A 22,638-nucleotide genomic window follows, 5' to 3' on the forward strand; every position below is an offset into this window, starting at 1 on the left:
GGCTGTTTATCCTTTTCATAGTTACATAGCTACAGAAGCATATGAGAGCTCATATTATGAGTTTTGGGCCATGAATATACTTTGACTATAGATTTTTTGCTCACATTTATGTCACAAACTTTTGAGATGTTTGAGATACCCCATGTATAACATCCAATGAGTCTTTATGAATGGTCTGTTCTTTCTTTAAATGTTGGCTTTCTGACTGCACTTATGGTACCTTTATATGATAACCTGTTTCCCAATGTGCCACTTACAAATGACTTATTATTGTTTATGTGTGAAGCTGCATATCCATTTTTACCTGTAATGGTGTAAGTAACAGCCATCAGTAAAGATGCCTGTGAAACCTTTTTACAGGGTTGACATTTTATCTTCACAAACTATCTATACTGCGCAGTCTTTAAATGTTGTAAACCACCACTCAGATTTATTGAAGGGATCTGTGCTTTGCTAATGTTGGCCTTTTAAGAGTCAATACAGCCTAAGACATAGCCCTGATGTGTTGCCACAGTATCTAGAATTCATTGGCTGGTATTTGTAAGAAGTTTTCTCTTGGGAAGCTCAGCATATTCCGAATGTGACAGCATAGAGATGAACAGTGCTCCGGTAATATTTCTTGGCTGAGGCTGAGTAAGAACTGTAGACATTTATGTAACAGAAGCTATTACATCAATCTTTCAACCTTACCTTATAGTATCAAAGTAAATATATGTTTCCTTTTGCAAACAGCTGAGAAACAAAACATCTGTATGCATGAGCCTACACTTTTATTTGCTCTTCATTGCACTATGATTCCAATGTGCTTGTCACAGGACCCATAACCAGCCAGCTTACTGCCTTTTTATTCAGCCCTAACAAATCCTTTCTTCTGTAACACTGCAATTTCATTTTGTCCTGAAGTCAGCCTCATAGGAGATTTATTGTATTAATCTTCTTTGCTAGTTTAATTTCATATATCTTTCAAATGTGCTTGTTTTTAAGCCTTTTTTCTTTTTTTTTTTTAAGCAAGTCTCATCTGTTGTTCAAATGAATTTTGTACAGCAACAGAAACTTGCAGCTTTAAAGTAAAATTTATAACAAAAACTAACCCTTTCAGTCCATCTTTTCTTCTTTAATTAATCCATTCAACTTCTACAACCATAATGTTTAAGTTCTCTAGCTACCCAGTAGGGCTTTTCCATGGTCCGACTGGCCAACTGGGCAACGTGCAAAAATCCCAGTGGGCCCCAACCCTGTTGGGCTTTGTCACCTGCCAGCTAGCTAGCTACCCCCAGCTACCACCAATCCCTGCTCCACTGCACTACTTACTATGCTGTTAAAAAGATGGTTGCATGTTCCACAATGTCCATGAGTGATTCAAGCTAGTTTAAAATGCAAACCACATTTTTATGAATGTACAGTACTTGTGGCTTCAAAAGTCACATAGGAATGATTTTAGGAAACATTGCACTTCCAAAATATCCCATAAATAAATTGTTAGGCAGTAATACATAAAACAGTTGTCCTTTCATAAAAGCAAAAGTACAAAAGAAAGTTCAGGATCTAGAAGGCTTTTATACACATAATTATTCAGAATAATGTCCCACATGCTACATCTTGATGCATTTAGAGGGATTATTGCAGTGCGAGGAGATTACTGTCCCTGTGGCTGCTTGTGTTTCCCCCAGGTATTCTAGTTTTCTCACACTCCAAGAACAAACAGGTAGGTTGGTTGACTTTGATGAAATTGACCCTATTGTGTATATGTTGTATAAATGTGATAAGGAACTGAGCTCCAGTGGGGCAGGGACCAATTCAGTGATAAATAATCTCTTTGAAGTGCTGCATGAATGTGTCAGAGCTGTAGAAAGAATGATAGTAAAAATAACTCTGCTTTTCATTCTTGGCTGTTTTGATCGCTGTTGCTTTCTCTGGTTTTAATTTAACTGGTTACACCTTTTGCTAATGACACTGTTAATGCCAGTGCCAAATTGCTTATAACTTACCCACACTTTTTAAAAATGTACAGCAGTTCTGCAGCTTTGATAATTGTGTTTTATTAAATAAATAAGATTGATTGTCTTTATCCTTCAGAGCACTCTCAACCTTTATTTATGCATTTTCCCATGTCTTAAGTCTTTTTTTCTGACTGCCTCTTATTTGTGTTTTATTACAGGGACCTAAAGGGAAATACTTCAGTACTTGTCTTCAGATAAAAACTAACGTTGTACTTCTTTACAATGCTACTACATCCTTACATACATATTTATTTATGTAGATTGTAAGCTCTTTCAAGCACTTACATAGTTACGTACCACAGAGAGGTCAATATAAAATTACTGTATATCCATGGGGGCATCACTTCAAATTAAAAGAGCAGTTTTTAAGTTAACTTTTTGTAACTCTAGTATGTTACAGAATGGCCAATTCTAAACAACTTTTCAGTTGGTCTTCTTTATTTGTTATAGCTTTAAATGAATTGGTTGGTATTCAGGCCCTCTCCTATTCATATACCAGTCCCTCATTCAAACCACTCCCTAGTTGCTAAGGTAACTTGGACCCTAGCAACCAAATAGCAGTTAAATCTCCAATTGCAAATTGTCTCAGAATATCACTCTCTACATCATACTAAAAGTTAACTCAAAGGTGAACAACCCCCTTTTTTTCAGACACAAAATCTGTGTAGACACCTATATGGACTTGGCACCCACACCCAAAGGTTCTATGGGTGAGTTTTTTACAACAATTAGGGTTTTGATTTCCGTTCGTAACAATTCCTTTTATATAATGCAATTTTGGGGGATTGTGTTTAAATTTGAATATGTAATTTAGAGTCCAGATAACATTTTGGTTACTGGCTGCTCTGCCTTTACCACTGGGCCAGCAGGGCAGTTAGCAAGTGCCTGCTGATTCCAATTTTTTACATGGCTTTAATATCATATCCCATATCATATGTCATGTACAGTCAGCCAATCAGAGCTGTCTGTGTCTTATTTAAATCCTTGTTCTACCTCACTTCCTTGCCTGAGCAATAGCTTGTGCAAGTTTGAGCACTGTGTCTTGCCTTTAGCTTTTTTTCTTATCTTTCCCCAGTCCTGTCTGGTCCTGCTCCAATGAAGCTCGCTCCATCCCACTAGTGCCTGTCCTGTCTACACCGGTCCTGCTCCTGCCTGTCCTGTCACAATGCACGTTCCTTCTGTTCCTGATTTTCTTTGCCTGAAGGACTCATTTAGATTTGTTGTATACCTACTTTTATATAAGATGATATTTTACTGGCTTTTTCTGTTGTCGGTTGACATTGCTTACTACAGATTTATTATCCATAAGTACTCCTGGGGCCTCCCCTAAATTTAACCATTTGTTTCTAGTAATGCTGGTTATATCTTGAAAAATGTTGTACAATTTTTGGTACATTTACAGCAGTCCCCAGATCCTGGCAAATTTCCAAATCAAAATCTAATCTTCTGATATACTATATCTGCCAGTGTATGATACATTGGCAGATAAGGAAGAAATAAAAAGTCATAATACCTGCTGTTCCGGATCCTTCAGGCTGTCAGCTCAAACATACTGAACAATCGAGAATTAGCTGCATTGTGTATGACTTCTTGTATGGTATCTGTCCATCTAGGCCTCAGCCTGATCAGTCAGATATAATGAAGGGTCTGCGCATCTACAACCACCTTAAGGCTATAAGTAGCCTGCATATTTTTGAGAAAGCTAGTCCAATGAGAAAATGTACTTTTTTCAGCACATTCATTTACAGACCAACAGGCCTCAATTTAAAGTTTTCTTGGTAGGATAAGCAATTTTTGTTGTGAAATCCAACTTGGTGGTTCCCCAACATAAGCCAAGTTACAAAATCACTAGAAGATTATATAAACCAGATAACTGCTGTCCCACAACTACCACATGCCAATTGTATACAGAATCTGTTCTTTACCACAAAAATGTGTTTTCACCCACCTCCTTTTCTGCCATCATCATGAGTCAATTTTTTTTCATAACCGTTATCTTGCTATTACAATGCTTATGCTGAATTATTTATAAGCAGTCTATTGACATATTCATATATATGTGCAGGGACTCAAAGGTTGCTTTCCAGGATCAATAGGCTTATAAAGACATGAAATATAAATGTAAATAGTTAATGTAATTTTTTAAATTGTCCAGCAGGTGACAACAACCCCTTAGGTTGACATTTTAGTGGTTTTCCCTAGAAATTTGTAGAGTGGGAGGTCCTAGGATCACAGAACCTATTTTGGGGAATGTGGGAAAAGGAATTTCCTCTTTGGCCTAAAGAATACATATTGACAGGACAGTCTTTTAAAGCCAGTCCATGTGGGGAGGCTATTCCTTGGTAGATGCTAACTAGCTAACTGTCAATTAAAGGTAAAAAGATATGAGTATAAGAAGGCCAGTATTTTTTACAAGCAATGGAGGCAACCCTTCTCACCTTATAGGTGAGAGGCATCTAGATTTACAAGCCAAGGCATGGAAGAGGGGGGTAGGGGTAGGACACCAGAGGCACCAGTTAGAGAAAATGGCATTTAGGTTAGTAAGTAACCACCGGTACTGCAAGTAAAGTAGGGAGAAGTTTGTGCACTGTAGTGCTGTACAAGACTGAGGATAAGAGGTCATGATACCACCACCAACAAATCTGGTTAGATTTTACAAATTACTTTATTTCTGTGCTTTCTCTTTCAGACAGATCATATAGTATTGTAGTCCTTCCTATGCGTGGAATCACCTACTGTATTTCTTTGGAAACCAGCCCTGTCCACAACCTTTTTCCAAATACAGTTATTTTACTAAGCTTTTAAATCATTGCCTGTAGGTTCCCTGCTAAATAAGTAATTTATGATGCAAATTTTGTAATCTACCATAAAGAGGACACACCCCTAGGTAGATCGTTTAGCATCTGTTGTCTAAACTTGGCCTGATCTATATATAAGAGTTTTTGCTGTTAATCAATAGCATTGCATGTATTCTAAAACTATAGCTGGCAGGCACTCAAGAAGGCAATCCCCACATCCACTGGGACATTAAACATTCTATTAATACAGAGCTGGCAAAGGATTTCTCCAAAGACTTACAGCAGAATGATCTAGGAGAACTAAGTGGATAAAGATAAACAAAAATTCAAAATGACAAGTGGATAATGATAATACTTTGATCCCATATATAGTGGGATGCTGAAATGCTGTTAGCATCATGCACTTGTCAGTGTATGCACTTATCAGACAGTTATTCCAAAACTTGGACCAACTTCTTGTTTAGTCTGTTTAGTAATATTCTAATTTAAAAATTTCTTGATAGGACTTGTTCTCACCTTGTAATGTGTTATTTATCTTTGTCATAGGACTGGTTGCCAGATGCCCTTTGTTTGATAAATACAACATGAAAAATAATTATAAGCAAATTATAAACAAACATTATGTACTTCACATGGATATATCTCAATTGTTTAATAATACATACAAAAGGTGGGAGAAATCGTAAGTTGTATCATTGCTCTGTAAAGTTTTTTGCCTAATTGATTCAATACTTTACTTAAGACCTGTTTATTGACCCAGTTCTGATTTATGCTACCATTCATTTGCATGGATCACATTTATTTAAAGATTCCTGTTCTTTGCTTAAATACCACAATCATCTGCATGCATAGGCAGATTAAGCCTCTAATCAAAACATTCCCAGTAATCATTAAGCATGACATTAAACAGTGTAAGGCTAATTACACTCCCCTGAAGAATTTCTTTGTGAACATATTGTAAAAGACTTTTGAGAAATCTCGCCCAAAATACAAGATGTTTAAACCAATTTGATCAACCAGCACATAGTCATTATTACAGTGCCAGACACGACCTCCTAATTAACAGTATCTAGGTAACCTGGCATGCAGTAGGTTAGTGCAATGTCACAAGGGAATGCACAAGGTTATGCACCCTGGGTATTTCAAGTTTTAGAATGCATAGCTGAAGTAAAGTCTGCTTTTCCTATTCTGATTATGCTAGTCTTATATGGTTATATTAACAAAGGCACAAAGACAAAGCATCTAAACATTTTCACTGCTATTGTTTTTATCTGTTTGACAGGTGCCCATAGGGGTCATTATGAACAGGATAGCAGTTTGCAAAGTGCAAAAAATGGACTCAATGCATGATTTTTTCCCTATGCACATTGCCTTCCTGCTCTGAAAAATTGCTGCAGGCCTCTGCGCTCAGTTGGCTCAGGTGGCTGATATATAGGTACCGTATATACTCGAGTATAAGCCAATCCAAATATAAGCCGAGGTACTTAAATTTACCTAAGAAAACTGGAAAAACGTATTGACTCGAGTATAAGCCTACGATGGGAGATGCAGCCACTACTGCTAAGTTTCAATAATCAAAATAAATACCAATAAAATTACATTAATTGAGGCATCAGTGGGGTATATGTTTTAAATATTTATTTCAAAGAAAAACAGTAATTTAGCTCTGTAAGTGGAGAAGAGGGTCAACAAAAACAATATGGTATCAACAATGATAACTTAAGAGTACTACACCCCTTAGCTCAATCCTTCAAAACTGTATATAGTTTATATAGAATATAAAGTGCCATGCCTAGTGCAGAATTGGACAGGTGAGGATGGTAGATAAAGATGAATTTGGGTGCGGGCCAGGGCACCGGAGGGTCTGGTTGCGGGTGGCCTAATTTGCACACAAAGAACAGAGGGTGCTAGTCTGGAGGGACCCATGACATCCGACTCGAGTATAAGCCGAGGGTGACTTTTTCAGCACATTTCGGTGCTGAAAAACTAGGCTTATACTTGAGTATATACAGTAACTACACAATTGGCAAGTCTGAATACAACCACAAGTACATTTACTAGTTTCATAGTTTTAGCTAGGCCATTATTTCTGAGATTCTAAGTTTCTTATTATCTCTAATCTGGGGTGGTACCAACTGCCAAAGTTTAGTATTATATCTGATTTATATGGTACAGGTATGGGACCAGTTATTCGGAAACCCGTTATCCAGAAAGTTCCATAGACTTCATTTTAAGGAAATAATTCAGATTTTTAAAAATATTCCCTTTTTCTCTGTAGTAATTAAACAATACCTTGTACTTGATCCCAACTAAGATATAATTAATCCTTATTGGGTTTATTTCATGTTTAAATTATTTTAAATGATTTTTTAGCAGGTAGGGAGATCCAAATTGTGGAAAGACCCTTTATCTGGAAAATCCCATATCCCAAGCATTCTAGATAACAGGTCCCATATCTGTACTTTATATTATGCAGCACTTGACAGAGATTGTTTAGCATTAATATCAGTCCATAACCCAGAGCCACAGGTCCATATAACATTCATACACAATAGGTCAGTTTTATCAGGAGCCAATGAAGTTGCCTGTATGTTTTTTGGAGTGTGGTGGAAACCAGAGTACCTACAGGAAAACTATGTAGACTTGAGAAGAATATACATACTCCTTGCATATAGTCAGTGCCAGACTGGCCCACCAGGATACCAGGAAAACTCCCGTTGAGCCCAGGTGTCAGTGCTTCTAACTATTTAGCCCATTTCATGGTCATTTCCTATTTCTGTATGGGAACAGGGAAGCTTAATAGACAGAAGAATAGAGTATAGTATTGTAACACTTGTTTGGCTTAATAGGGGTATTATACCAGGCTAGTTGGGTACTTAGAGCATGGGTTACATTCAACCCCCTTTCCCAGGAATGGGCCTCCGCTATATGGGAGCTATGTCAGGGCTAGATGACGTAGTTGAACTACAACTCACACTGGTGTTGTGCAATATAGTAAGTGATTGGACGCCAGGAGCTCTTGCAGTTAACTGAATGATACTTTATTTGGACAAGGCACATATAGAATAGTGCATCAGGGTATATACTCACAGTCACAGCAGTATAGAACTTGGTCACAGAGAACACAGCAGAAGTGACACTCAAGGTAACAGTATAGCCCACTTGGAGTTTATGCAGAGTATTAGCTGTATGCCAGGAATGGATGCCCTTTACTGGAACGGATCCCCTCCAGCCAACTATGGTTCAGGGTAAGGAACTGCCTGAATCCTGCGTCTTAACTGTGGTCCCTACAGCAAGGCATACAAAGCCTGGGTTAGACTAAACCCTTACAGTCTCCTTTGATGGGGCTAGTGCTGCCCTTACTAAATAAGCTATCTATGCTCACCACTCCTAGAGGGTGCTATTACATATGACTGACTGTGCTGGCTTTATCTCATTCACGGGGCCCTGTCCCCGACTTACAAATCAGCAGTTATCTTTACTGGGGCCTAATTGCCTCAGGCTCGATGACATGAAGCCTCAGGACAACATCAGCCAAAGAGGAAGACACTTCCTTGTGCCAGACACTATATAGTCTGCACAAGGGGAGTGGTCAACCTGGGCTAAACCTATAGGGGGTAGCCTAATACTGTAATCTGAGTGTAGAGGGCTCTGCCCTATTACAACACAGATAACATAAAGGTAGGGGATAACACCATAGGGAACTTAACCCTATGGGTCCCTACAGTATGTAGAGAAAAGAGACTAGGATAATAAAGATATTAAGGGAGGAGAGGAGTATTTAAAGTTTTGAGAGTGGGGCCATGGTCCAGGGTTTTCTGGCGGGTCCCTGCCATTTCAGTCCGACGCTGCATATAGTGCCAAGGCCAGAATCAAATTCAGGACCCCAGCACTACAAGGCAAAAGTGCTTCCCACTGAGCAACTGCGCTGCCACAGTTGGGTTGGTTTACATTTGAGAATAGATTTGATCATAATGTATAGACATATAAAAGGTGTAATTTTGTATTCTGTAAGACTGTACAGCGCTGCGTACCCTTGTGGCGCTTTATAAATAAAGTTATACATACATACATACATACAACAACCTCTCAGCTTGCTAATTTATCAGTACATCTTTCCACATAATACAAGGGCCTGTGACATGCAAATTTGTTGAATTCTGTTACTGAACCATTTATACTGGCAGATACATTGGATAGTTTCAAGAAAGGACTGAATGTCTTTATACAAGGCTACTCTCAATACAATGTTAATTCAGGGAAGCAGGAAGCGCTGCGCTCCAGGTACCCCGGGCTTGTGCGGTTTTCTCTGTACAGGGGCACCAGCCCGGGGTATGAGGTAAGCGATTAAAGTCACTTGGGGGTGCCTAACATTTTGGCACCCCCAAGTGAATTTGCCTTTCCTTCTCCTTTAAATGAATCTACTTGGTAACTACTGTATGTAACAGGATGCACGATGTGCTTAAATGCTTATACATGAAATAAAACATACTATATATAAATTCTATTTTTAAATGATTCTCTTTACATCCTTTTTAGTGAAGTGGGACATATTAGCAGCTATAGTGTTCTTTTTCAAATACACTTTTCAGTTCAGGTCTTTGTCAAACTAGGAGACATGAATGGAATCCTTTGCCCTATAAATGGAGCCAAAGTTTCTTTTTTCTTGAAATGGGCTAACATGGACTATAATAAGTGCCAACAAAATAATGTCTTGCATCTTTAATATAAAACACTTATGTTCCATTTGTTCATACGTGTAAAGACAGATGTTAGATACTATGGGGCCGATTCACTTAAGTGCGATAACGCTTATCGCATGCTTTTTTGCGTTAAAAAGCACGCAATAAATAAGTATCGATTCATCAAAGTCATTTCGCACTATCGCATGCGTTATTTACCTCACATTGCGTTAATTCTCCCATTGATATAATACTAACGCATGATTCACAAACACATATGAAGCCTTAAATGCGCTAAATATCGCATTAGTCTGTGTGAAAATTAACACCTACTTGGGGCAGGCGGTACTTAAAGAAAATTGTGGTTCATGAGCTTTTGGCAACACAACATGGACTTTGCAGTGGGATTTATTCAAGTATGTGTTGGCCCTAAAGTGATGCAGCCTCCAGTTTTCAGGGAAATGGTAATTTTCAGAAAAGTAGTTTTCCGAAAGTTACGTGCGTAAAATCGTGCACTAATATAGCAAGCAGCAAAATATATTGCGCAGAGCGGGAAATAATGCACGCCATGAAAATATAGCAATACCTAGGTGCCAGAGCTTATGGTAAATCATTAACAAAAACAGAAAATGACAGCACTCATAGGGTTTTCACAATAAAGGCAAAATGAAAAATCACTTATCAGATACAAATGGTGAGATTTATTGATCCAAAGTTTCAGTCCTTTACTGGGACTTTCGTCAGGGAAAACAAGACAGCGTACATACCAGCGTTTAAATGCGTGTTTTGACGCCAAAAGCCATGTTGCTAGGTAACTGCACATAAACCTAAAGAAGCCCAGCATACACTTATTTTGGCAAAGAAATTATCCTAGTGTTTTTTGAATGTTTTAATCTTCTTTAGTAAATTATAGACATGAAAATTCAAGTTAAGGCCCCAACCATGTTTACAAACCATGTCGCTACCAAGAACACCTGTAATTATAACTGTTGTTGGTAGCGATGTTTAAATGGATAAAATCTACAGACTGTGAAATTAAGACTGTGACCTGAGTAAGCATATGTTAAGGATCACTTCCCTGAGCTTTTGTCCAGGTTACAATAAAGACTATTAGCAATTGGATTAGCTTTTACGCATCCTGTGGTAATGGATGCAATATGTTAAGTCGAGCTACAATTCCCCTTGAAAGGTAAACAATAATTTGTGCTTTACCTGGTGCTGTCTGTAGCATGACAAACTAACTAAAAGGGAGGTTAAAAAAATTATGACACATTTACTTATATGGATTCTCAATAAAGTAACTATTAACACAATCATTCTAATGGTGCTCAACCATAGCAAATCTCTAATGAGTTACTATGGGTGACTGCATCACAACTAATTTTTACCATATTACTAATTGTATTTTGCTGCCTCTTACAAGTATATTACTATAAACCTGTAGCACAGCTAACTGGTTGATCTCTTAGCTACTTAAAGGAAAAATGTACCCCCAGAATGAATACTTAACCAACAGATAGGTCACTTAATATGATACAACCTATTTAATAATCTTACCAAACTAGAATATATATATATCAGTTGTTAATATTACCCTTTTACATCTTTTCCCTTGAGCCGCCATTTTGTGATGATCTCTGTGCTTCCTCAGAGATCACCAGACAGGAAATAATGCAGCTGTAACAGAAAGAACTATGGAAGTAAAAGACAGAACTTAATGGGCTGATTTATCCTAACATGTATGTGTGCCCTTGCTTTGTTTGTGTGCACCGTGAAACATATGATACCAGGAGATGGCCCTTAGTACTTAAAAAAAAAATGGCAGTTTTCTATTTAGGATTACCCAGTAGAATATACTGCCAAATATAAAATATAAAATATATTTTCATGAAATGGTTTATATAGATGAAGTATTGTGTTACACGTGAGCTGGTTAATGCACTATACTGTTTGGGGTATAGTTTTCTTATAAATATTTATGTTGTTCCTAAGTATGCTCTGTAAAAAAATGTCAGTTAATCCTAGGGACTTAAGGGTTACTATTTATTTTGCACCATGATAATATGTATTGTGCTCGGAATTGTATAAAATATCTACAATAAAAGAATAAGCCTGACACTATGGAAGAAAACACACACTAATGTATTCATTTAAGTATACATCACAACACAAACACTTGTCGATACTCAGCAGGGTAGTGGATATATTTTGTTTTGTTGGGTTTTTTTTCCTTTCAGAATTACAACAGTGGGATATGATGTTGCTTTTTTCCATGTTACTGCATGGGCTCCTACGGCTGAGTTCAATATTTTCTAAGGAAAGTTATTAAAGAAAGATGCTATTCAAGGCAAAGCCACATTTCACAGCATGATCAACAGCTTCAGACAATATCAGGCCTTTATCTCTCCTGCCATTACGGCAGTCTACGAACTTGCAACTTTGCTAATCTCTTCTAGTTATCTCTCCCTGCCGTGTGCATGACTTTTTAGATTGGGGAATCTCAGTGTCAAGGAGTTAAAGGGCTTTTTTGAAAGCAGAAATATGGCAAATGTCACTCTTGTTACTTTATAACATTTAATGAATCATTCTAATTCCTTACTTTCATGACTAGAATTGAAGCCCATGTTTGAAATCCAAGGAAAAAAAATACTGTGTGTAGAATTGTTAAAGGGACATTATCATTACAAAAATGTAACATTACCTAGAAATCTGAAAACAATATGTATGTAAATGTTACGGACTGAAGAGGAGCCCGTATACTGCCAGGAGTACCTTTTAGCTGTAGCAGGAGAGCCCTGCCAACCCCGGTATTCACAGATGCCCTTCTGGGGCCCCGGACTTTCTGCGGTGGAGTTGACAGGGATCCTACACACAGCCAAGTCATGCTAGAAATAATAATAAACGCGGTACAAAAGGCATCAGGCAGAGGTGAAGTCAAGTCGGTGGCAGGCAACAGAGATTCGAGAGTCAATAATTAGACAAAAAGTCAAAAACCAGTAGGGCAAACAAAACAAGGTTTAGCCAGTGATCCCCAACCAGTGGCTAGTGAGCAACATGTTGCTCCCCAACCCTTTGGATGTTGCTCCCAGTGGCCTCAAAGCAGGTGCTTATTTTTGAAATTCTGGTTAGGAGGCAAGTTTTGATTGCATAAAAACCCAGTGTAATGCCAAACAGAGCCTTGTGTAGGCCTCCAGTCAACATAGGGGCTATCAAATAGCCAATTATAGCTCTCATTGGCACATCCAGGAACTTTTTTCATGCTTGTGTTGCACTCCAACACTTTTTCCATTTGAATGTGGCTCATGGGTATAAAAGGTTGGGGATCCCTGGCTTTAGCTAAGATCTATAAACACAAAACCAGCTTAAAGCAAGCAGAAAACAGAATTGAAATTAAAATTTGGCGCCAAAAGTGATGGAGCACCGAGCGGCGCCAGAGTCACTGCACATGCGCGTACTGGCTTTAGGTGTGGACCACGGACCAGCGTGCATCGAGGTAGGAACACGCACCGGTCTCCCTATGCTACTTACAGTAAGTATTCAAGCACTAGTGTAAAAAATCACTCTCTACATTCTGAAAGACTATAGTGTTGATTCACTAAAGTGCGATAAAACGAGTGCTATTTATAGCATGCATTAAAATGTTATTGCGTCTTATTTTTCGTGTCAACGCACGATTCACTCAAAGGATATTTGCGTTAATTTAGACGTGATGCTGTTTGCATTATTTAAGTTGTGAGGTATTCGTGCGGTATTTGACACAACTCAAGCTAATTAACGTAGCGTGCTACTTGTCGTGGGGGCTAATTAATGCACATGCGCTACTTATCGCGCGCACCCCATATTAGTCATACACACCATTACGTTCATAAAACTACTTTTTTTGAAAATGACCATTTCCCTGCAAACTGGAGGATGCATCACTCTAGGGCCAACATATACTTGAATAAATCCCACTGCAAAGCCCATATTGTGTTGCCAACAGCTCACGAACTGTACTTTTCTATAATTACTGCCTGCCCCAAGTAGGTGTTAATTTTCGCATAGACTAATGCGATATTTAGCGCGTCTAAGTGTTTGTGAATCATGCGTTAGTATTATTTCTGCGCGAGAAATAGCATGCGGTTGCACGCTATTTAACGCACGCGATATGCGACTTAACGCATGCGATAATACTTTAGCATATCGCACGTTTTTTTTACGCGTCAATTTTAACGCAAAAAAGTATGCGATAAGTGTTATCGCACCTTAATGAATCAACCCTTATTTGTGTTTGCTAAAGGACCAAACTGATAGTCAGATGTTTCTTATACCTATTGCACAATGACCCACAACATCTTGGTGGAATTATTGCTATATCTTTTTATGGAACAAAATGGAATAACTGATACATTATTGCTGGTGGTTGCTTGAATTTTTACTCAGGAGTGCCATAGTACAAAATGAATTAAATGAGCAAAATCAATGGGTTTCCTGGGCACCAGGGCACCTGAATTACAATATTATATAGTGGCATTTAGAAATGATGTTTATCAGATATAAAGTAACACAGTGTGGAGAGCTCTAACACTATACATCCCTGTATTGTGCAGAATGATGGGTTGCTCCTCATTCCAAGTAATTCCGAATGCATCACAAACTTGTTTCATTTAGCTGAATATCAAATCCTCATGAAAAGATTTGGCTGCATAACAAACAGAATCCCATCCCTAATCTGCACATTAATTTAAAAAAAAATCTGTCTTTTGGGAAAATTGCTGATATTAGCCCTTATAAGCCCAGAGTTGGCTTTGATAAAACATTGATCCTATTTTATTCTGCCTGGTTGTACCCAAGATATTTCAGTTCTGTGTTTTTGTGTTGTAGAATTTTAAAGGAGAAGAAAAGGTACAAACTAAGTAAGATTTAGTAGAAAGGTCTATGTAAATACAGCCATGAGCAGTCATAGAAATGCTGCACTGAGTCCTCTGTCAAAAGAAACAGGATTTCTTGTCTCTTTTTTCCTGTGCAACTCTCTCCTCTCTCCCCTCTCCTGCTCCCCTCTCCCATAAGAATGGTAAGAACTCCCCTCCTTAGGAATGTGGATCTGAGCCAATCAGCAGGAAGCTTTCTCATATGGGCTGATTTACTAACCCACGAATCCGAATCCGAATGGGAAAAATTCCGATTGGAAAACAAACATTTTGCGACTTTTTCGTATTTTATGCGATTTTTTCATCTCCGTTACGACTTTTTCGTAAATTGTTGCGACTTTTTCGTAACCATTACGACTTGCGCAAATTGTCGCGACTCTTTCGTAGCCGTTACGATTTGCTCGTATCTTGTCGCGACTTTTTCGTATTGAGCACTCGTAAACTGCGGGCAAAACTTTCAGACTTAGCATGATTTTGGAAGCCTCCGATAGGACTCAATGGCACTCTGCAGCTCCAACCTGGCCCAAGAAAAGTCACAATACCGAAGCTTGAATGAATCCGAAACTTTCGTACTCGGCGCGAAGGCTACGAAAAAGTTGCGACAATTCGCGCAAGTCGTAACGCTACGAAAAAGTCGCAACATTTTGCGAAACAGTCGTAACGGCTACGAAAAAGTCGCGACAATTTATGAAAAAATCGCAAAATACCAATCATTACGAAAAAAAACGCATTTGGACGCCTTCGGACCGTTCGTGGATTAGTAAATCAGCCCCATAGTCTTACAAACTGCGCATGTACAGCAGTCTTTGTCTTGGTGCAGGAGCGTGGCATTATAGGAATTTTCTCAGCGTTTTTTTTCCTGTGAGGCTCTGATCATCTGAACAGGAGAAATCTGGGGAGACTTAAGGGCACTATTGAGAACTGAAGATATGCCTGCAGCTTGAGATTAACACATTATTAGCATTTCCTTCTCTTTTACATGCAATATGCTTCAATTGTATGCATCATATGTGTAACTTTTTCATATTCTACTACTGCACATGCACAAGTCTAAGGGACAGATTTACAAAAAATGTGGGATTAGAGCTCACTACAAAGGATTATGTGGACTATGCTATAAAGTTCTTGAGGCTGCTGTTTTTTTTTCCTAAAAGGAGCACCAGCCAAGGGAAAATTTATGATGTTATCATGTTGCAATGCCTACAGATAAGGGCCCTTAAATTTGAATATAAGAATATAAGAGTTTGGATTCAGATTAAAACACTAAGGCATTATGGAAATAGAAATTTTGCTAAATATAGGAATCAGCTGCATTTTGAACCAAATCCTTGATCTAATGCATCCCAAGCTACTATATTCAACAGTATTTGCTGTACTGTTTTATTAAATATTACTACTGATATTTTATATCACTGTGGTATGTTACAAAATGCTAATTAATAAAATCATTCTCTAGAGACCCATAGGTTTAACAGTCTGTATGGATAGAAATCCCTTATAAGTGCTATTCCCCTAGTTGCTAGGCAGAAGCCTATGAATTTAAATTACCTTATTTACATATCTGTTTTATTGGCCATAGGTTAGTGACCACTTCCTGACACACGTTGATATAGTGATTGGAAAGGAGTGGTTCTTTCTCTTTGGCATTCTATCTCTGACCCAGATGGATGTGTGTGGAGTGTGCGCCAACAAGGCCCAAAAAAGAGTTCTGCCTTAGAGAGACAACCCTTCTAAATAAGAGACCACGTAAATAAGATTTAATTGGATAAAGACTAGTTTGTCAAAGTACGTTCTAGGAATGTAAGATAGGCGTATCTTAACCTACCAAGCATCTTTACTTTGGTTTCACATTTGCTGACTGTGTCCGTAACATGTAAACCATGTTCTACTTTCATGCTAACTATATGTCAAACACTTTATAGTCTATTGCTCATGATTTTCTCCCCAGCATAGTTATAATAAGGAGTTAAAAAATACTGCATGGGAATGCGTACCAAGGCCTATGGCACATAATCCCTTACTGAGCTGTGATCGAAATGAAAGTGAAATACATTACATCCCTGATAATTAAACATTTAACAAACAGTTATGGTATAGGGATAAATTACTGAAAGTTCCAATTACCAAATTCACCGTTTTCCCACATTTTCCATCTATTTATCAGTTGCAAACGGTGTAATAAAACAGGCATTTGAAGCTCTATTTATCTTTTTCTAGTTAATTTCCACAGTAACATGCATCAATAAAAGCACTCTTTGAATACTAATCAGAGTTTAAAACTTACAATGAAAATGCTTATGGCCTAGAAGTCAGTATTTTATGGATTGGTTAGTCTCAGTAGAAGTGTGCAAATACATCCCACCTGTTAAAGTATAACACTGCACGATTATAGGCCCTTGCTCTTGTATAGATGGAGCAGACTTTATTGTCTTGCTAAATACTCTCTAGAAGAGATTTCAGATTGTAAGGGCTGTGGCACACGGGGAGATTAGTCGCCCGTGACAAATCTCCCTTGTAGCAAGAATAAATTAAGACAATTTGCAAACTGTCTCAGAATATCACTGTCTGCATCATACTAAAAGTTCATTTAAAAGGACATGTAAACCCCACACACAAAAATGTAATCAGTGAACAGCCTCTTTGAAATCTTTCAATACCTCCCATTCTGGTTGTCCAGAGGTTAATAGTAAGGCTGCAACATCCCTTTAATCACTTAGATTTCCTTCTCCTCCTGTAACCCACTCGGCCCCCTCCCTCAGGAATTTGCTTTGACTTCTGGCTTGTGGGCATGCTCAGTTGTTCTAAGTTCAGATTACTAAACACGCCCCCCAGTCTAGCAGCCAGTAAAGAGATGGCATTGCTGGTTCCCATAGAAACTCAGCTCTGTCTGTTTCTCCTGTCTGTTTCTCAAACAAAGCAGAACTTTTATCAGATACAGTTCTGCCTGTGTGAGCCTGAATTCTCGATGAAATGTATGCTGAATAAGGGTCTGTGTGTGTGTGCTGTTTGCAGATTTAAATGTATCTGATTATGTATCAGAGGAAAAATGGTGAAATTTACTATGTGATGGTGCTAGCAAAAGGAGGGGATATATGCAGTACAAATTATGCCATTTGGGGAGACGTGTCCAACTGATATATATTGCAGGCAAATGTAGGCTTTACATGTCCTTTAAGGGGAGTGTGAATGGCTGGGTTATTCATGCTGTTTACAAAAGAAATAGCTGATCAGTTAAAAAAGAAGCAAAGCTTTCAAAATTGTATGAGGTTATAGGCCTCTGGTACCAAATAAGCTTTATTGTTTTAAATGCCTTCTACATTTTGAGCAGCATGGGAGCCCCAGTGTTATTAAACTGCTATAACCCCATCACCCCAAGACTCAGTTTCATACATCATACAACAGCAGCATTGCACTTTCACTATCTCATTTTAGAGTGGGGACCCCCCTAACTACTGCAAAACTGCATCAAACATATTGAAAACCAACCAAACAACATTTAAGTAGTGCAGTAACATGGTTATACTGCAACAGCCTGTGTTGAACATCACAAGGAGTGTTTTGTGCAATAGCCCTGCATTTATCAGTAGCACATTATACTGAGAAAGTTTTAAGGGGAAAAGCAAGGCCTCTGGAATGAACAGCAGTTTTAGAACTTCATAGGTACATTGCCTTAGTCACACTTTCCTTCTGTACGAGAGCTTGAGCAACTCGTTGTGTTGTAAATTGTGAATAAACAGACCGTTGGCAAGATTATGTTATGGGGAAGGAATGTGCATTCCATACATTGCAAAGCTTATTTTCACAGTTTCTTTCAACTTTATCCAAACTTGGTCACAATATTACAGCTACCTGCCAAGTATACATACTTCTTCTAATAGGACCTGCAGCATAGATGTTGTTTGTGATAATCTTAGACAAGGGCTTCGCTGAAGTTTAAAAACAGTCTCTTTATTGTATTTAAAAGAAAGGATTTTTATGTTTTTGTATTTACAGACTGTCAGTGCTTAGCCCAATTATAAAGCTCACTAACATGAAAGAAATCTGGAAATCGATCTGTGTTAGTTCTTGTCACCCACAGTCAGAGACTCATAGCTCATGTGGAGGAGCGGGAAGCCTTGCTGTGTTCTGAACTCTGAAGGATCTGATAATGCTGCTATTTTAGCTGCAGTGTCTACCTCTGCAATACATTACATTGTGATAAAAAAGCCAGTACAGGTATTATACAAGTGTCAGCAGTACTGATCTAGCTTTGCTCTAACATAAGGTCACATTGATGAAAAATTGAAAAATAACTGAGCATTTATCCAAGATGATATGCATTACATGCGTGCGTAATTTTTAAAAAAAAAAACATAGGTTCTGACAGAGCGTAATTTAAAAAAAAAAAAACATAGGTTCTGACAGAGGGAAGGAGGGAAGCAACACAGAGAATAAGACAGGCAGGAAGGGGGCATATATTCATGCTAAAGTAACTACCTTAGAAAGTTACCAAAGCTCACAGAGCAGTAGCACTGCCCTATACCACAAAAATTGTCCCTAGTGCCATTGCCCTTTTTTTTTACTATGGACCTTTTAAGTGTGCCCATTTCACATTTAACTGTTACTAGGAATTGAGCAGAACTTGTCATTGCTGCATAGCAACTCACTCATTTGGTTTGATCGACCTAAATTATAAAGTAAATGATTTGGGGAGACCATACATATGTCAGGTTGCCAATTTAACTTTACTTCACAGATTATACTTATTTTTTTATACACATTTGAATAACTGTAAATTTTAAAAATAATATTCTCCCCCAACTAATCCTAGCAACAACAACTTTGATACCTAAACAAACCCTTCCACCATAACAGAATGGTACACCATCATAAACAACATACAGTCTATCTTATGCAGGAGATCGCTGCATCAATATCCACCAATTAGGTCAGTATAGGTTTGTGTGTAAGCTGGGTTTTGGGAAGGGTTGAACTTGATGGACTTTACCCAATGTAACTATTTAACTATGTATTTTTGCATGTCAAAAAATACATTGCCCATTGTTTTTCTTCTCATTACATTATTTGCTTTCGTTTTAATGCTTGTAACATTAAGCATACCACTTTTATTATTTTTTTTTAAAGGTTTATTTTTCTTAATTTGTAACAGTACATGAACATACATACAAAACAATACTTAATAAAGCAGGTTACACAATTGAAACGAGTGTTTGGTACATTTATTTCACACAAATTATTTCAAAAAATTCACTCCTTACTTATGGCACTGGACATGGCCCTGGTGCTTTGACGTTGAATTGGGCATGGCCAATTTTAGTTAGTTGGGGGCCCATTTGACTCACACCACATTCCCCAAATTTTTTCAAATTTTCCATGTGCCCCTCTAGTCTCATACGTGCGTTTTATGAGAGGTAAGGCAGTGTTGATGAGCTGGCGCCAGAATTCGAGTGTCGGAACACTGTTGCCCATCCACCTCATTATGACCGCTTTTTTGGCATAGAATGTAAGGGACCTAAACATTACCCTGGCTGCATTGGTAGGAAGTATGTCTTCCACCGTTCCTAAAAGGCAAGTTATTGGACTAAGCACATTAGGTAGCGCTGCATACCACTTTTATAGTATGGAAAAGAACATTGCTCTTTTCACTTGCTAGGAAACATTTATTCCGGTAGATAAGTATAATTACTCCTTATGGCAAATTAGCATACAGATCACTATAAACTAGTGGTCATAAATCTTATACCTAAATAATACTTTATCTTAGTGCATTTAATTAAAATAAGCAGATTGAGTAACATCTTATTACAAAAATCAGATGAGATTATTTTACCATTGAGGTTCCACCTAAGGAGACCAAATATGGGAAATATGCAAAATATGTTGATAATTTTAATTTACCAGAACCTTATTATAGAACAAGACCCTGAGACAAGGTTCTCAGCATAACTGATGCTTTATTCATTAATCAAAGACAAAGTCTTGTGGAAGCTTTCAGCAACACAGAACAATAACTAAATGTGTCACAGACAGCTTCAAATGAGACCCTGAAAGCCTGAAAGTCTTAGCCTTTTTTAAATCATAGTATACCTTATCTCAAAAGTATATAACACCCCTTTTACAACTTTCTGTGTACTCTGTGGTTATAGCTGTGCAAATAGCAAAGTGCACATAGAGGCTTAGCTAGTCGGTACTATCATGTCAGGCCCTTGAGAATTTATATAATGGCATATTAGACTTATATTTTATACTTCATATATATAGCATATTTGTATACTTTAATCTCCTACCTCACCTGCCTTGGGTTGTCTTTATAGGGGACACTGGGGGATTTTATGTGTCCCTTTATACAAAACTTACCCGTTATAAGTGAGCGTCTCAACACATATTAAATTATTGCACTTAGGTCTTATTAATATGATTCCATCAAATATATGTGTACTTTTTATGATATTACCTACTAACAAACTCAAGATGCAATGCTTTATGGTTGAACTTTCATTTATTTAAAGGAGACATATCCTATAAAAATTATAAATGTACCAGTGAATTATACTTCTCTATATATAGAAGGATTGTGCTTAAAAAGTTGTGTTTCAGATGGATTTATTCAGAAATTCCACCAAAACCCCACTAGCCCTGCCCATCTGTTCCACTTCCTGCTGGCTGAATTCTCTGGATGTGCAGAGAGGCCGGCGGCTCTCAGTACACTGCACTGTAGGTTAGGAACCAATCAGCAGCTGATAGAGAACTGAAGCCTGCCTGTGCTTGTGTGACTGCAGGGCTGTGATTGGGCCTGTCTGTGCTTCTGGCAGGGACCGTTAGGACATGCCCACTCTTCATTTCACACTGGACAGAGAAGTGATAAGATCTATAGGGAGCTCCAATAAAGAGGCCATTTTTACAGATAGGATTAATTTTTAGCACAAAGTGAAACCAGCACCATATATTATTCATAATTGCCTACAAAATTAGGGTTTTTCCCATTTATCCAATATGTCTCATTTAATAATATTATGTATAAAATATAATATATAAAATTCATGTACGAGTATTCATTGTTAGTAATAAAATGTATATATAAACATGTAATGTTTAGCAACCAAAAATTTGTTTGGGGTATGGTCTTACTGTCTTGATTCCAAATGCTTCATCTGCTCTTATATATGTTGTAGTTAAAGGCGACCTAACAAAAGAATAAAAAATAAATGAAGGGTTGTCAAAATACACTCCTTAACATAACCTATGCTCTGCTCAGGGCCAGAACTAGGGGTGGGCAGAAGAGGCACCTGCCTAGGGTGTATCAGGGAGGGGGTACTAGGCAGGTACCTCTGTTGCCAACCCCTAGTCTGGGATCTCTTACCCCAACAGAGGATTTCCCAGCCCTCCCCCCCTGTTGTTTGGGCCCCTGTGTACTGGAAACTACAGGGCCCATTTTGAATCCCAGTCCAAACCTGCTTCTGACCTTTGCCTCTCATAACTTTATCCTATTCCTGATTGCAAGACTTCTCTTGGGCTTCTGCCTGTCTCTGGAACTTTTTGCCTTGAGCTATCAGACTGTCCCTTTCCTTCTAAACTTTCAAACTCTCCCTAAAGACTCACCTGTTTAGAGAAGCATATTCAGGTTATCTTAAGTGACCAGACACCAGCTTATCATAAGTCACCAACTGTTTTCATCTTCATTATGTTTTAAATACCCTGATCTTTTAGATTGTAAGCTCTTATGAGTAGGGCCCTCTGATCCTATTGCTTTAACTCTGTAACCCTTGTTTATTAAACTGTTGTAAGACCCCTGTTTGATATAAATTAATGTAAAGTGCTGCCTAACTTGCTGAGTCTATATAAATTATTGATAATGATGAATTTCTTCATTTGTCTCAGCTGCTGAGGGTTGGTTGGAAGGTCTGTCATTATCCACCAAAGAATAATGGCCTTTGCAAATAAATAGGCTGACCTGTAAAGTTTTCTTATTTTCATGAAATCAGAAGGAAAACTAAAACTACTGAAGCTTTGGAGCAACAGGGGGCCATCATGTTGCTTCTCACAGACAAGTAGTACAGAAGTCTCAAGGAAATTTCTATACTGCATGTTTGCTCATCCAGATTCACTGAGGATGCCCAGAGGAGCGAAAGAAGATGGGGGCGTGGTGCTCAACAAGCAAACAGTAATATAAAGAAAAGGAGCACCAGCCCAAGGAAAAGGGTAAGTGACTTAGAATACTGGGTCACTCAGGAGACAGCAGCTGTGAAAG

The sequence above is a fragment of the Xenopus tropicalis genome, chromosome 2 (assembly GCF_000004195.4).
Source record: "Xenopus tropicalis strain Nigerian chromosome 2, UCB_Xtro_10.0, whole genome shotgun sequence".
NCBI classification, from domain to species: Eukaryota; Metazoa; Chordata; class Amphibia; order Anura; family Pipidae; genus Xenopus; species Xenopus tropicalis.